This window comes from Onychomys torridus, chromosome 6, assembly GCF_903995425.1.
Source record: "Onychomys torridus chromosome 6, mOncTor1.1, whole genome shotgun sequence".
NCBI classification, from domain to species: Eukaryota; Metazoa; Chordata; class Mammalia; order Rodentia; family Cricetidae; genus Onychomys; species Onychomys torridus.
Window position 1 is genome coordinate 75920938 of NC_050448.1, and position 17775 is coordinate 75938712.

The 17775-nt window shown below is 48.2% G+C and overlaps 1 protein-coding gene across 2 annotated transcripts in view; it reads left to right on the forward strand.

Moving 5' to 3' along the window:
- Positions 1-17775, forward strand: part of Igsf3 (immunoglobulin superfamily member 3) — a 71408-nt gene that overhangs the window by 1805 nt on the left and 51828 nt on the right. The gene's annotated exons all lie outside the window — the stretch shown is intronic.

A 17775-nucleotide genomic window follows, 5' to 3' on the forward strand; every position in this document is an offset into this window, starting at 1 on the left:
TAAATGTGTTTGAAGACACTTAACTAGTCTTGTGTCCTCACCACCGCAGCCCAGTTCATGGCCCCTGTAGGAGGTGAGGCTGGAGATACTGGGGGCTGCCTGGCAAGGGGTGTGTTTTGATGATTGGTTTTCATACCCTCCGAGACAAGTCCGAAGGGCTCATTCGGGGGAAGAAACTGTGGTCTCAGAAGTGAGCCCTTGACCCTCTTCAGGCTTCCATCTCCAGTGTAGATCCCCAGCCCCAGTCTAGTCTGGTGCCATGGAGCGCATCTCCACTGGGTATCTTCCAATGCTTTGGTTTATATTAAACTCGATATCATTCTCTTACTGGATCTCCTCAGACCTCAAGCATGGACACACCCCCTACCTTCTCTGTGTGACTCTATCCTCTGCATTCTGAGATGTTATGGCTGTTGGCCATTTGCTTCTCTATTCTAGGTGTCCTGTACTTACGGAATTTATCCCTGGAGGTTGTCTCTGAATTGTCTGCACCCTTACGAAAGTTGACAGATGCGTGGAATGGGGATGGACTTTGGAGTTACAGACTTGAATTCCTATCTCAGCCTCATCTTGATTGACATCTGAATCTCAATAAAACATCCAAAGTCTGCAATTAAGGGATGTAAGATGTCCTAAAAAATCTTGACTGCCTCATAATGTGTTTGAAACTCATAATCAACGCGTTCATTCGGTGGTACTCAAACTTGGGTACAGGCTGATGTCTTTAAGGCATCTTTTTTAAAAAAAAAATCTTGATAGTCAGGTAACCACCTCAGAGCAGTGATACCAAATTCTCTGGAGTGGGAATGGAGTCTTTGGCTGAGTCGGGGAATTAGTGTGTGAGTATATTAATGTCAGCCTTTTCCTGCCCAACGCACATGTGCACAGGCATGCACACCCTGTCTGTCTGAGGGTTTAGTCAGCTGTCCAGTTGTTGGGATACAGGGTCCCCATGTCTCCTGGGTGCTCAGGTAAAGGTTTCCCTTGGCTGGTCTCTTAGACTGTATTTATATGTCTTGTACAGTATTGGTCATTATGTCTCAGCTTGAATCAGCAGTTAGTGATTCATGGAGATTGGAAAGAACACAAACAGCCCCTACCTACCCCTCCGGCCCTACTTCCCAGGCTTGGGTGTGTGACTGAGGGGATGGGTGGGGCCCAGGGCAGAAGGAGCTACCAATGGAAAACAGGGAACTATGACATTTGCACCCTTTCTTTCTTTTTGGCTGTTGAAGAAATGTGAGGCTGCCTGCTGGTCTCCCTGCTGTTCACTCTCTAGGTCCCTCTGTGGAGGGGAGCTGGGACCCTGTCACCCACTGAGTGCTGTCATCCTCTCTCACCCCTGTGTGCAAAGAGGGGCCCTGGAGGAGGCTGAGTCTCCAGGTGGCTGTAAAGGGCTCCTGGGGTGGAAGGCCAGGTGTGTGTGAAAGTGGAGGTGTTTGGAACTGTGGACCAGCACACTAATGCCTGCCCCATTCTGAGCCCCTCTGGGGGACTCTCTTGGCCTGTCATCTGATAGCTGGCAACGTGGCCAGGGAGGCCTGCCTCCTACTAGTCTTCACCTGGGAGAAGCACAGGGTGTTTGGGGAGGAAAGAAACCACATTTCAGTCTTGGTTCCTGCTGGCCGCCCTGTGTGGTTTGACTCATGTGTCAGCATTCCTGCTGTGTGATGGGAATCAATGCGTACTGCGACTCTACCACAGTAAAAAATCTGGAGGTGTTGAGCCCGTGCGTGCGGGTCACACACCTAGAATACAGTTGTATGAAAGTTGAGTCAGGTTAAGTGCTTGAAAGTGGGACTGATAGAGGAACCATCCTCCAGATGTGGCTGTTTGAGCTAAGAAATCCTGTGACCTTCTGTGACGGGAACTGCAGGGTGAATCTGTGAGATGTGCGTGACCCTTAGGCCTGCACATTTCTGCTCCCTTCCTTTGCCAGTGTGTGGGGTTTGGTTCAGGGTCCTCTTTTATTGCCTGTCTAGGCACTGATCATGCAAGTCTCTGTCCCTGTCCTCCCGACTGCCCAGTGTCCTGTCCTTCGGCTGCCCCAGGTGGCTCTTCCAGTGTGCAGCCACTGGCTGCTGCCACCTTCTTGTTTCCATTCCAAAGACATCTTAGGCTTGGGCTGGTGAGCAGCAGAATCTCCCTGACAGGAATGGGTGGAGCCAGAGGGGCAGAAGATGGGGGGGGGGGGGAGAGAGAGAGAGAGAGAGAGAGAGAGAGAGGGAGAGAGAGAGATATCAAGGCTCATCTGAGTGTGAGGAAGAGAGAATGGGGCGGGAGAGATGGGGTGGCTGGCACCGTGTCTGTGCCTGGGCACAGCCTGTGTGAGTAAAGGTGACATGTAAAGCTGCCAGTGGAGTACGTAAGAGAAGAAAGTAGGGGTTGTGTCTTCTTAAACAAGAAGAGACCACTCTGGAAAGATGCATGTAGGCTGCAGATACAGAACGCATGCTTCCGTTTTGTCTACCATGAAGATGTAGACCTCCCAGACCAGTGTGGATGTTGCAAACAAGATGGACTAGCTTTGAAAGTGTCAGCAGTGAGAAATGCAGAGGATGAGCCACCCCTGGACCAACACAGAGCATGCGGATGGTTAGCGGGCATTTGTGTTCCCCAGTGTACCCATACATTGGTTATAGGGTTTGGGAAGCCTTGTGTGTGAACAGGATGGCATGAAGTTATTACTTACTTCCGGTTGTTACGGAGAGGCCAGAGGGTGCTTCCAAAAGAGATGGAAGGAAACTTTGATGTACTGATAGGTGTGAACTCAGAGGCGAGAGCATGGTGATCAAAGGCAGAAGAGAAGGAGGGAGCAGATGACAGAGCAGGGGGTTTGCATCATTCAGGGGAGGGGTCTAAAGCAGGGATGGGCTTCGTGATTGATGGACGAGCCAGCTGTCCTCACACTGTTGATAGGATGGTATACTTGGCTCCAAAGACCATCCCATGAAGGTGTTGGAGAAAGAGATTCTTGTCAGGAGGACTGGACTGGCCAGGATGCCCCTTGTGGTAGTCTGCCTTCCATCACTGTAACAAAATACCAGGCATAACTAACCTAGAAAGGGTTCATTTGAGCCTTACAGCTTTAGGGATTGGCTCTGTTGCTTTGGGGCAGAGAGCATCTTGGTGGCGGAGCAGTGGTGCGGGGGCAGGCAAGACCACTCACCTCATTGCCGAGGATGAAAAAGGAGGAGAAGGAGCTGGGTTGTACTGTACTTTTAAAGGGCGTGCTCTCAGTGACCTGAAGACTTCCCACCAGGGCCTACCTCGGAAAGTTGTCCTCTTTGTCTTCCCAATACCAACCGACACCCCGTGGTCCAAACCTTTGGGTGTATAGGGGTCATTTGAGATCCAGACAGTCACCTCTCTGCACCCAGGGCTGTGTTCTGCCCCTTTTGCTATACTGTCCATTGCAGCGGGGCTACGGTTATTACTATAGCAACAGTAATACCAGCTCTTTAAACTCCAGTCCTTATTGTGAACCAAGTCTGTCTTTCAGTCCTCAAGACAACCTCAGTCAGTAGGTACCTTACATTTCCATTCTTTTATAGACCAGGATGTTGAAGTCAAAGGAAATTAAGTAATTTGCCTAAAATGGATTGCTGACCAGATTAATGTACTGCATGGTATTTGGGGCCCAGTCTCCTTCAGGCTTGCTTCCTGTGCATGGCCTTTACTCTCAATATTACCTCAGGGTCCAATATGGCCATCTGGCTCCAGCCATCAGGAGGGAAGAAAGGATTAATGAAGGATTCATGATGAATCTTGTATGTTAAGGATACTTAGTGGGAAGGTATGCACATTTCTTCTGTTTGTATTCTCATTGGCTTGAACTTAGGCATAATGGCCATATCTGCAAGAAAGACTGGGAAATATGCTTATCCCAAGTGCCACGGCCATGCTTAAGACCTGGGACTGCTTTGCTTTAAGCAGAGTGCAGGTTTTGGTGGACACATATTTGGCCTCTGCCATAGCCACAAACTTATAAGTGGCCGAAAACAGTACTGAAGCCAGGACTGTCAGTTCCCCATCTGGGGTTCTTTTTGTCAAACAGGCTGTTCTTCGGAGAGTGAGGCCCAGACTCTGGCCAGTAAGGAGCCTGACTGGGAAAGACATGAGCTAGACGAACCAACAGTTGTTGCCGAGAAGGCAACATAAGCCAGCATATAATTACAAAGAACATGTGTGGCGTTCGTAGTGAATACTGTATTTATAGGGTGTTACGCGCCAACACTTCTCATAACGTGGCCTTCAGTCTAAAGAACTTAAGGATGGTCTCTACATGAGCCCCAGAACAGTCTTGTGCCTGCCACCAAGGGAGTAGGAGTTCAGTTAATTTTTGGAGAGTGGGTTCAAAGGTAAATAGACATACTTTTGTTTGGTTTGCTTGGCAATGCTGGCAATGGATCCCAGGACCGACGGCACCCTAGGTACGTTGAGTACCATTGAGTTATGTTCCTAGCCCTCACAAAGTAAATGCTATTTTCCTGTTGGCTGCCATGCCCCAGCTGAAGGTGAGGAATTAACTTTGCTCTAGAACAGCAGTTCTCAACCTGTGGGTCAAGATCCCCTTTGGGGGGTCGCATATCAGATATTCTGCATATCAGATATTTGCACTATGATTCATAATACTAGCAAAACTAAAGTTATGAAGTAGTAATGAAGTAAGTTTATGGTTGGGGGTCACCACAGCATGAGGAACTGTAGTAAAGGGTCGCAGCGTTAGGAAGGCTGAGAACCACTGTTCTAGAAGGAGCTGGAAGTTGCCAGGGACTGGTCTTGAACCCAGGTGTTTCTGATGGTGGCTCTTAAGCCTTCATTCTACCAAACAGGGGTTCTGGGTCTTTTGTGTTTCCTTTTGGCAGTCCGGTGAACCTAAGCATAGCATTAAAAAAGATACAAATACCACCCCCCCAAAAGGAAATCAATTATATTGAAATAGAGCTATCAAAATATTCACAAAACTATGTGATAGCGCAGCATTCCTCTTTAATAACACATTAAACTAACAACTCCTAACATGGAATCTAATAAGCATTAGTGCTGGGATAGTGATGAGTGTTTGGTATTTTGAGGATGTGTTGACTTCATTGATAAAAGTATGTTATTTCTGCTTCGAGAATCGCTGATTCTAGAAACGTTGCTGGGAAAATCAAAGGGATTGTTAAGGTTCACTTGGAGGCTAGTGAGAATAAAGATGTCATTCCTCACTTTCAGGTTTACATACCTCCTGAATTCCCTCACAGACTGGCAGGGTTCAAATGCCAGCTCCCAAACTTGTGGTGGTTGGGGGAAGAAATGCGAATGTTCTAATTCTTAAACGTTGGCTTTTCAATGTAAGGAAATTTAGCTCACCTGTGTATGAATGCCTCCTTGATTTTCAAAGCCTCTAATGAAGCGTCTTTCCCAGTGTTTAGAATGGGCAGGGTGTGGAGGGGTGGGCAGGAGTCACGGCCAGTTATAATGACGGGACATGGGGGTGACATTTTAGGGGCTGAAGAAATGACTCAGTGACCGGAAGTGGAAGTGGAAGCTTCCGGTTTAGGTTGGATGGCTCTGGAAAGAGGATGGCTGTAGAGTGTAATGGATTGAAGTTTGGACTTAGAATCCAGAGCCCCGTCTGCTCTCCTTGAGCCTGAGACTGGCGGAAGGGGCTCCAGGGGAGAACCGGGGTGCCTCCCGGCGGGGGGAAGGGGCTACAGGGGAGAACCGGGGTGCCTCCTGGCGGGGGTGCCATTCTTCGGCTCACATTTTTAGCTTCCTTTGGGAGTTCCTCATTTGCCGCTGCAGACACCTGTTTCTTTTCAACTTCCCAGCGATGTGAAGCATGGCTCTTCCTTATAAAACATTGATTTTTCAATTTAAGAAAATTTAGGGCACCTGTGCGTGAATGCCCCCCCACCCCGATTTTCAAAGAAATGAGCAGTTACATAAAAATCAAGGTTGTAGTTGTCGAAAATCACATGTTGCCAAATTCCCTCTCAAAGAACCCTTTATTAAATGGCTAATTGTGACCACAGAGGCAGGTACTCAACAAAGACCTTAGCAGCGGACCTCCCTTAACCCCAGAGAGGAGTTTGTTTGCCTTTCTCAACTCTGCCTTCAGAGGGCAAATCTTACAAGGTGGAGGTGTACTCTGCACTTCACTTTTCAAGCAGTTGTCCACCCAGTCTCTACATTTTTCCCCCCATCTATAATTATAGTAGCAGGAGAGAATGATGAGCCTGGGGCCCTGCAAGATCCTAAATTGAAGATTGAATTATATTAACTCTCCCTGGCTGGAAGGTGGTCAGATGCATTTAAAAAGGCTTTATAATAAGGCTTTATACTAATGAGAGTTCAGGCGAAGTTTCTGCCCAGCCCTTTAATTACGTTCACGGGACAGTGTCTTCTCCACCATCCAGGGGAAGCTTTGCAGAGTATATCTCGCCCTCTAGGACAGCGGTTCTCAACCTGTGGGTCACGATACTTTGGGGTGGACGAGCTACCCTTTCTTGGGGCTGCATATCAGATATCCTGCGTAGCAGATATTTACATGATGGCTCATAACAGCAGCAAAATTAGAGTTAGGAAGTAGCAATGAAATAATTTTATGGTGTGTGTGTGGGGTCACCGCAGCACAGGGAACCGTATTGATGGGTCCCAGCTTTAGGAGGATTGAGAACCACTGCCCTAAGACATACCTAAGGCCACCAGAGAAACAAAAGGTAAATTGATTGGCAGATAGACTGGCCAGCACTGACATCACATACTCTTAGAGGAGGGGTGTCTATTGTTGGGGGTCGGGGAGTAAGAGCAGCAAAGGAAGAGACTTCAGGTGAGGAAGATGCTGGAGAAACTGGTCACTGGTCCATCTGGAAGGGCTTTCGGGAGCAGCTCAAATTCTAGACATTTTTCTAAGGATCAGGGGAATGACATTTTTGGCAGGATTGTGGGAACTTCTAGGAGGGCGGGGAAGGTTGTCAGTGAGCCAGGTCCTCCTGGTGCTGGTTGGTAAGAATTGGAGCAGACAGTTGGTATGAAACTGGGTTTTGGGGTCAGAGACAGGTGGTGGAGAAAGTTGTCAGTGGGAATCCTGGAGGAACACTGGGGAGTGGTCATCCAGCCCCCAGGTTGTCATCCGAAGGATTCCAGAGGTAGAAGGGAAGGCACATGCCTGCTCTTGAACCAGACCAAGTTCTCAGTTCCTGGTATTCATCACCTGATAATCAGAGCAGAAGCAGCCAGTCGAGTTGGGAATTCAAGAAGTCATTGTCCTCCCTCACCCACCTGATGGTGCTCATCATTGTCTTTATTGAAAATGAAACTCAAACTGATGCTGGTCATGTGTTCCTTCCAGTGATTCTCTGATGCTGTTTGCCCAGGCTCACCTTAAGTAAGTGTTAGTTTTGCATACAAATCAGTTTTTGCCTGTGGCACCATTGTCTGGTACTCCAGAGTTTTGTCTGCTGCTGCCCCTTGCTTGGTACTCCTTGCTTGGTACCCCTTGCTTGGCACCCCTTGTTTGGTGACCTCTGCTCTCTGCAGGGCGTGGGTCTAGAGGCAGGCTTCCGACCTCCACTTCTCAAGGGCCTGTTCTGTCATTCCTTCGTCCCTGAGAGCTGCCCGTTTTCAAATCTTTTTCTTAGAGACATCGTCTATTAAGTAATAGTGAGTGTGCCTTTCCTATGTGATCATCAGTACGGTAGCTTACTTTCATACACTCCTGCCGTCAGGCTTGGGCTGTGGGTTGCAAAGATGGCCGAAGTCCACCCCCCCCCCCCCCCCCCCCCCCACCCCCACATACACACACACCCCCCTGTATACTGGAGTGTTGGCACCTTGGCTCTGGACTGGGATTGGCAACACTCTCAAGTGTTTCGAAATCTCCCAGGTGGCCAGCTTCCTGACCACAAGTGGCGGCTTGAGGCCTCGGGGGACCTTGGGTAACTGAGCGGTGTGTGTCCCTTATTTACATTACTACCTTGGCTGACTTAGCCAGGAAGCACTTTGAGTACAGAGAAGAGGAGGTGGAGCCGAGCTCTCACTTGGTACTGTAGGTCAAGCTGCTCCTGCCCAGCCCCACCCTGCCCCGCCTTGGGGACTCTCTGTTTGCTAAAGTACTTCTAGAGAACGTACACATTGTGTAATCAAAACACCCAGTCAGACTCCATAAATATGTGTATTATGTCAGTCCAACGAGGAAGCAAAGAGAGAAAGGGAAAAAGACTTCCAGAGAACGAGATGTCACACTCTCTTAGGTAGGACTCACCTACAGGAAATGGAGAGTTTTGTTTTATTTATTTATTTTTTTTAAACAGAGCATTTGGTTTGAATTAAGCCATAATTTAAAACAGTTAAATAGAATGCTGTAGGCTAGAGTATTGTATAACAGTAAAATGACACTGGTTTTAATTTAGATGATAGCGTATGTTTACTTTATTATTTTTTTGATTTTGAGGATTGTTTTTGGCAGAGGTAACAAGAGAACATAACTCTGTCCTAAGAAATATAGGAAGTAGGGGTTGGGGGCTGGATCTTGCTCTGTAGACCAGGCTGGCCTCGAACTCACAGAGATCCGCCTGCCTCTGCCTCCCAAGTGCTGGGATTAAAGTTGTGCACCACCGCCAGCTGAGTGTCATTCTTAACACTGAAAAAAAAAAGAGAGATAAGAAACAGAAATTAAAACGTGCACATTTCTGTCTTTGTCCCACACCCCTTATTGGATTTGATATATTTTTCTTATGATTAGTATATAGTCTCTCAGACACTTCTGCATGTATACTCAGATACACATTTTTCTGACATAAATGGAAGCATACAGAACATTCTGTTCCACAACATGATTTTAAAGGGGTGATTTACCTCACTTCTTTTTTTCAGGCTTAATTTTATAGTCATATCAGAACTGATTTGCTTATTTTATAGCTAGCTGAGGCTGTAATTTGTAAAGTCACTGGGGAATCGTGAACTCATTCAGCAGCTATACAACAGAATAATTCCGTCTCCCCATCATCAGGCAACCAAGAGTCATAATAAAAACACTGGCCTTAAATGTTAGTGTAGTTAATGAGGATAATCAACTTGTTTATCCTGAATATTTTCTCTGAAAAAAACACATAAATTTGACAAATTAAGCACATTCATGTTTTACTGACCAGTTTGTCATAATGTTGAAATTCTGTTAGATTAAAATGAAACCCATTGAGGATTTGTTAAGGAGACAGCCATAAACACTGGGGGTTGCGTCTGACTCAATCCAACATTCTTGTTTGTTCTCGAGCTGGAAAAGAACTGAGTTTTCCATTTTCACATGATTCCCCCAAATCACAGTAAAGGAACTAGCCTCCAAGTTCACAGGCAACAGCCCCCTCCCCCCCTGAGATTTCCACCCCAGGGAGAGAACTTTCCCCTGCTGCCTACAGTGCGCTGCTGGGGAGAGATACTCTCAAGATGGGTTACTTCTCAGGCTCACCGGTGTGGCTTTGCAGAGCCTGGTTCACCTTTAAAAAATAGCTGCTATTCTGGGGCGCTGGTTGTTGAATTCAAATATGGTAGGAGACTCTTAAACTGAGTCTGACCCCTGTCACCCTTCTGGAGACTACCAGAGGAGCCCTCTTCTGTTAGAATCTACCTTAAAACTTCCCGAAACCTTTTATACATTCACCCAGTAAATATTTGAGTGTCTACTCCAGACTTCATTGTTCTGCTATCTCAAATGCCTTGGAATTAAAAGTTAACGCTGTGACGGACACTCTTAAGTAGTCACCTGATAAGTATTTTTAATCTTTCATAAATAGGGGGATAATTAAAAACATGCTGGTACAAAGGGTCTCTCTCTCCATCTCTCTCCCTCCTCCCTTGCCCTCCTCCCTCCCTCGTCTGTCCCTAAGGTAAGTCTGTTTTCTGGCTGACACTTTGACATCCTTTCTCTCTTTTTCTTTTCTTCCATTCTTTAATGGCCATGGATTACTAATACCCAGGGCAGCCCATGACAAAGGACCCCTAGGGAAGGATTTAGAATATTGCTGATGTGAGGAGATGGAAGTAATTGATGGTATAGGAGAAATTCTTTCTATTGAAAATAGGCAAGTATCCTGAGCGCTGGATATGTGGATTCTTGCCATTGACTGCTGGGATGCTGTCTGGATACAGGCATTGACTGTTGTTATTGACTGTTGGGGATGCTGTCTGGATATGAGGACCAACTGTTGTTTTTGACTACTGGGGATACTGGCTTTCTTGGGGAATTGGGAGCTTCATCCGTGGCTCTGAATTTCCAGGGAACTAGAATAGAAGTAGAAAAAGGGCACACTGCTTATCAGATAGGAGACGGTGTCCACACCAGGCTCTCTCCTTGTATTGGAGTTTCGGTGGGAAGGTTGATTGGTCTTCTTCACCTTCCATGTGTCCCCTGTCTCCTGCAGTGTGACTTCTGTCTGGGAGCCCATAGCCCAGGCCACACCACTGTGGGGCCCTTACTAGGCATCCTTACAACTTTGGTGGTAATCCTAAGAAGGCTTTCCTCTGTAATCTTCTCCTGAGTTCCTGTTGGACTCCAGGGTAGCCAGGGGGCTTCTCCCCCCTCCAGTGATCTTTAAGTCTGCAGGTTCAAGCTGGTTATAAACTGCCTGGTGGACATGGCTGTGGCCCAACACAGGCAGCTGCTGCCCCTGAGTGCTCTGTGCTAGGCCTGCTTTCTCGCTGTGAGCAGTGCTAGCCTGAGGCCCTTCTGGTTTTCCTCATTGGTTTTATTTGGCAGTGGTTCTGCTGTGGTCTGGGAATTCTGATGCACAGATGCATATACATACTTGTTATTTTTTTGTGGGGGGGGCCCATTACACATCTGTTCCAGGTTTATCCCTGAACTAGAAAACTAGACAGCCCTTTCTGACTCTGCTTAGAGATGATTTGCTGGACAGTTTTGTATTGTCTTCTAGTGGTTGAGAATGAAAAATTGCATACTGAACAGTCTTGTGGGCTGTCTTGTGGTATTGCACTGTGAAGAAAAAGCAAGATCCTATCTGGGCACCCTGCTTGGCTCTCTCCCTAGCCTTCTCTGGGAGTAGTGATAGTGTCTGGCTGGGAGACTAGAACAGTGGGCTTCTGGGAAGGAGGAGGTAGAATTAGAACTAATGTGTCCCTAGACTTGAATTTATTTTGAAAGTATCCCGGAAGATCTCCTGTGCAGCCCTCTTAATTACAGAGGTAAATTATTCTAGAGGAGAAGAGGCTGGTGGTGGCCGTGAGGAGGTGAGCGAAGGGGCAGCCGAAGGCCTGGAAAATTCCCCTAACGTCGCTCTGCATATCAGCTTTGTTGTACTTAAAACATCCCAGGAGATAAACTCTTCCCCTCTTCCCCTACCACAGAGGATCTGCAGTTTCCCACATTTGGCTTTTGGGGAGAACAGGGCCTCCTTTGGGGATAAATCAGATTCTGTCTCTGATATCTGTGTTCTGGGGTGGGGGAGCGATGAGTGGATACAGGAGCCTGGCATTGCTGCTGAACATGATTCCATGCCTCGCTGTCACTGTTACCCAGTTCCTGTCCTGGAGCTGGTGCTGTGCCCATCAGGAATCCAACTCTTGTTTTCTTCTGCATATTCTCCCTTCTGCCAGTGTGTAGGCATTCAGCTTTAATCAAGGAGCCTTTTACTCTGTGTCTGTGGCAGGGATGACTGAAGTCACGGAGAGGATTTTAAGTAACTAATCTCTTAAGACATTCAGAACATAATCTCCCCAGCCCATGAGCATCCTGCCTGCATCTGGGAGATTTGTCAGGGTTCTGCTGAGGAGGAGGAGGGATGGAGCCTGGTATTCTTTGGAAAGGCCCGGTGTCTTTCTAGCTGGCAGCAGGTTTTGTGTGTCACTGGCACAGGGGCAAGGCCCGATGTTCATTTGCCATGTCGAGAGAGTTCAGGATGCCCCATGAATGTGACCAGTGTGTTACTAAATCTGCATGCTGGTACCCAGAACAGTAAGTGAACTGGAGTGAAGATGTCACCCGGGCTCACTCGTGATCCTGCAGTGTGTGTCTGGAGCTGGCTCAGGGAGATGCTGAAGAACCATCTGAGGCCTGCTGCCCACAAATGAGATCAGAGGTGCAGGATCTGACATTGCCATGTGCTTTACTTATGGTTTGGACATGACTTCACAAGGACCCATGGCTGGATTAAATTGGATCACAGTGGTTCTTCAAGTTGTTGTCTATTGATTTTCTGTTTCCACCCACTTTGAATGTGAGCTCACGTTCCCACTACCAAAGGTACTCTTTGAAAGAATTTGGTGGCCAAAACCTCAAGGGTAGCCTCAGTCGTTTCTTTTGGTAGAGTGATCAAATCCCTAACAGTGTAGACTAATGAGGAAGCTTAGCTAAATTAGTGAAATGCCTGAATTACCAAAGATTTTTCAAGAAATTCACTGTTATTACTTGTAAGTAAATATTGCAACTCAGACTAGGCTAATGGAGTGCCTAATAAAGATCCTTGGGGGAACCCGCTATAGGAGAGAAGTAAGAATGATTTGCAATTAGCAGACCCATTGTTGATGCAAATGGAGTTTCTGAAATACTAGATTGTGCCTGAGAACCGTTTGTTCTCCTAAGTATTTTAAATAGTCCCCATGAAACTCCCGGTTGCGGGTAGTTTACATGCGGTGTTAAGATCTGTATTGTTAAGACCCTAACTCAACCATATCGGCAGTACCAGAGGTTCCATAGTTTGCCTTTCAAATGCTTCCACACACCTGATTTTGCCTGTCACAACAGAAGCCAATACATTTAAAATGTGTAATGTGCTCTGTGTGCTTGGCAGTGTGTCTGTGGAGGGGATTCAGCTTCCTGTGCTAGCCTATACAGTCCCAGCGGGTCGTCAGCAAGGATGCCATTTATAGACGAACAGTGAAGTCATGCACAAGAGGATTGGTGCCCTGGTCCTTGATGAGAGCACCGAGGCTAAACTGGGGGTTACTTTTGTAATGAATGGTTTAACACTAAGACTGTGTACCCCTATCCTTGCAGAGATTGCATCTGTGACTTGTAGTATCTCAAGACTCTTGCTCTTGCCTGGCACAGGGTTGATATTAAGATGAACTGTATAATGTTACCAGTTTCAAAGGTCAGTAAACGAGCCAAATGTCAGCAGGGCCATAGGGTTCAACCTAGTAGTTGCTCAGTTAATATGTATTGAAGGTTGAATGCATAATCTAGGTGTGCCCCACCTTAAGACATTGCAATGTGACCTTGTCATTTATGGAGGTCATGCCAGGAAATGGTGCAGTCAAGTTAAAAAAATATAATTGTTTTAAATAAGTCAATGATGTTCTGTTGGGCCATACTTACAGCTGTTGCCAGCTGCTTGCAGGCTGTGGGCTGTGGGTTGGGCAGGCCTGCTGGTTTACCTCTTAGTATTTCATATGGTTCTCTTTTTGTTTTGAGCTGAGGATCGAACCCAGGGCCTTGCGCTTGCTAGGCAAGCGCTCGACCACTGTGCTAAATCCCCAACCCTCATGTGGTTCTCTTTAGCCAAGGAAATGTCAGCTCCAATATTTAGAAAGGAATTCCTAAAACTCAAGTAGTGTAGTCTTCTGATACAGCCTGGGGGCATTGGGAGGGCAGGGTGGGGGTAGCGGTGGGAGTGGGGTGGGGTGGGGGACCTTGCCTCCTGTGTGCTTCCCATGACATTTTTAGGCCCCTTTTCAGCCCCACGTGGGGCCATGTGTATTTGGGGTGGTGCTATCAATAGGCAGAGAAGCTGGAAGAGCATGCAGGAAGTCTGAACCAGGAGGCAGGCGTAGGGGTTGGCTGGCCTGGGCAGAAAAGAGGCGGGAGAGAAGGCATACCACAGCCGAACGATCTCTCTCCGGGCTAGCACTCCTGCTCCTGTGCACTCATTCACGATTTGTGTGGCTCCAGAGCTGTGGGTTGGATCTTGAATGTCCCTCAAAGGCCCATGTGATAAGGATTGGGTCACCAGCCTGTGATGCTCTGGGGAAGCCATGGGGCCTTGGGGGCGTGTGGCTAATGGGAGGAAGTTATGTCTGTAGGGTCCTGCTCTTGGCAAGGCCACTTCCTCTTTATGTCTTTATTTCCTTGCCCACCATGAGGTTAGCCCTTGGTTCCACTCTTGCTCTCTGCCATGGTGTCCTGCCTTGCCACAAGCCCCAAAGCAAAAGGGCCAAACAGCTATGGGCTGAAACCTCTGGGATTGTCTTGGCTTCTTGTCCCAGGGAAGGAATGCTGACAGGTCTACACAGGATGCTCAGTTACTTTTGATGGCCATAACATTCCTTCTCATGGGCTTCCTTTGAGCCTGGAACTTCTGTGTGGTGAGTTGTGGGCTGGACTGGAGCCCACTAGTCCATCAGAAGCAAGAGTTGAACTGAGGAGAAGGCCCAGCTGGGCCTGTTGGAAGCCCAGCTTCTGGCTGGGGTCCCACGCCCTATCTGTGGAACTGGGAATTGGGCCCAGGCTCGAGTTGGATCCGAGTACCCCAACCTTCTCTTATGAGAACGTCTCTGCATCTGTTAGGATTTCATGGCTGTCTTTCTAGTTTCTGTCCACAAATGTCCAATTGTACCACCATGCTATGATGCTCAGCGTTTTCTCACACGCACAGGGTAATTTCTAGTTCTGATCAAGCCCAGTTATTTGCCGAGCATCCTCCTGTGCCAGCACAGGATGGGGCTGAAGTGTGAGGGAAACACAGATGTATGACCTGGCCCCTGCTGGTGCAGGGATAATTGATTGCTCATGTAACAGCTATTCTTCCCTCTTCCTGCTGCAGGGATAGGGGGAAAGTTTGGTTGGTTTGGATACCACCCCACTCCAGGAAAGGTGACCCTCCTTCCAGCTCTGGAGTAAGTGCTGATCGTTCTAAGCAGTCCGTCATTGAGATGTGGGCCAAATGAGGTTGGTCAATGAGACTTGAGATGTCTGCTAGGGAATTCTGGGGAAAACATTTTCTCATAGGAATCATCGGGAAGGGGAAAGCTCCTTCCACTAGATTCTTGGAGGCAAGGCAGCTGTTTTATCACCATGAGGAAGCAAGTTTGTCAAGAGAGAAGAAACGGGGAGGGATTAAGGTGCTTGACAGAGGCCCTGGAAAGCGAGCAGTCTAGCCTCCATACTTTCTGTTCTCTGTGTTTACTGGACGAGTTGATATTTTTGGCTGCTCATAGTTGGAGGCAACCTATCTCAGACACTCCCTGAGTGAGCATGAAATGGGATTTCTTTTCATGAAACAGTGCCATTCAGATTGTCATCAAAAAGCATATTGTTAGGAGCCAGTGCTCAGCCCTGCGGTAAGCCGGAAAGGAACAGGAAATACACTGACAGGGAACGTGTGAGTGAGGAGATTGCATCTGGAGTGGATGCACTCTGAAGAAGAGCGGGAGGGTGTCTGAGGAGGGGGCTAGCATGAGCAGACCTGCTGAGACAGGTGTGAGCGTGGAGGTGGCGTTGTCGGAATGGTGACATTATGTCCTAATTTCATTGGGATTCCGATTCCACAGGGCCTCAGATTGTATGTGTAGACTTGGATATTTGATTTATAGGTGAAAGTATTGTGGGCCCTTGGGCAGAGAGGAGAGGCTCATGAGCATGGACCCTGGGGTGCAAGTAGGATTAAGGAGCCAGGCTGACTGGAAGTGGGGCCTGGTGGGAGTCAAAGCCAAGTGATCAGTGTAAGCTGCCGAAGCATTCATTTGTCGGGATGAGTTCTGAGTTGGGAGGTGTAGGGAATGGGGGTGAAGACATCTCAGGAAGACTATAAAGGAATAGAGTAACCAGCGAAAGGAGGCTTGACTATTGAGGGACGGTGAAATCCGCATGCTGACTCTTGGGGCGTGTGTGTAATGACTTGGAAAATGACGTGCAATGGAAATTTGGAAGAGTCAGGTTTTAGGGCGATGTTATTTGGTTTTTGCCATTGGGGCTTTGAGATAATGATGGGAGATCCAAGTCAGGAGACCTTGAATTCAGTGAGACAATGGGCTAGACTCTAAGGATAAGCGGCCAGGAATTACTGTGACGTGACAGACCATGGATCAGTGGACACGTGCTGAAGTATGGTGGGCGCCACTGGCTGCCCTGCGGTCTGCGGGGCATGTGGTCTTCAGGCTGTCGCTGCTTCCCTTTCCTGTCTTGATTTGCAAGCAGGCTAGAGCTTACGGGTCAACTCCATTTTATCCCTGGGATTCTCATTGTTTTGAACATCGGGTTTTTGTCCTGACTTCAGAACCCTTCAGCTCTCCAGGGGAGGCAATCCTTGTTCATGAGTGATGCGGCTGCTCTCCCCATGGGTCTGCTCTCTCCCGAAAGCCAAGTGTCTTGCAGAGGGCACTGTTTGGTGACTGGTTTCTAATGGTAACTGTTGGGCACGCCAGTCAGTGAACTGTGGAGCTTCAAGCACAAGCTCTGGTCCCTGAGTAGGATGAATTGTCACTCACTCCTTATCTTTCCCTGCTCTGAAGACATCCAAAAGGCGCCTTTTCCTGAAAGGTTCTGGAGCCCAGAGCTAGGCGCTGCCCGTCTGCACTGCACGCTTGGTTAGGGTGTAGTCTGTCTGCTGTCTGGCTCCCATTGCTTTCCTAAGAGCACAGGGCCCCAGGAGTGCCGGGGCACTTGACATCTGGTTTTCGTCAGGCAGCAAGTGAGAGTGTATGTGGGGGAGTCGGCTGTTCCTCTGAACAAAGCTGAGGCAGGGGCGAGACCTTCTCCTTCTCACTGTGGCTGTGGGAGCTCCCATGGTTGACTCCAGAAGCCCCCAGGAGAAAACCCTTCAGGCCAGGGAGACAGATGGCATTGCCTACCTGGGACTTTCTCTCTGAGTTGAAAAATTTAAAGACAGGGACAGCACTGTCTGTCTTCCTAATGGAGCAAGGGCTCCAGTTCCTTTCCCTCTGCTTTCCCCGTCACCCAGGGGGTCGTCAGGAGTGTGTGTCAAGGCCATTTTGCTTACTGGCAGCCACTCGTATTTCACACCCCGAGCTTGCTTCTTTCGTCCGACAGGGCCTAGGTCACATTTAACCCCTGGAAGAGGGTGATACTGTCAGCCCGGCCTTTCATTTATTTGTCTGTCTGTCTTTCTAGTCATCCATCTTTCTTTTCCCCAACCAGCATTCAGCAAACATTTGCATGGGGAACAGCAGCATGAATTTCGGCGAATTATCGAATGCTTCTAAGGTCTCGGTTCCTGGACCATAAATGAGGAGATGTGAGCACGGTGCTGAGAGTTAACTGGAGCCCCTCGGGAACACGTTTGGCACGGGGCCGGGTACGCAGCTCCTGCCCTGCTCAGTGGTAGGCACCATTAGTGTTGGCCAAGGCATATCAGCTTGGATGAACCCGCTTGACTTCTCCTTCTCTCTAGTGCTGTCTTGGTGTCCATCATCTGACAGGTTCTGAAGACACAGTGAGGGAAAGCGTAGCGCGTGCACTGGTTATCTTTGCTGTGTAACAAATCAGCCCAAGACTAAGCAGTTCGAAACAGTCACTGTGTTGAGCTTACAGAATCTGTGGATCGGGGCCTTAGCCGGGAGGTGCTCACGGCTGGGAGATATATTGCAGACTTTGATGGTGTGTGTCACCCCTGATCCCGTTTCCCCCTTGTGTCTCACCTTGCCCACCTCTGTTCTCTTCTGATGACAGTGAGGACTCAGATCCTGGTCCATGAGCCTTGGCTGTCTTCGCACCCCACAGGTCGTATCTGGACCTTAGTTAGCCTGTCTCTGGATAGGCATGGCACTGACCTCGCCATAACCTTCATTTTTAATGTACTGTTCTAGTGCAGGTGG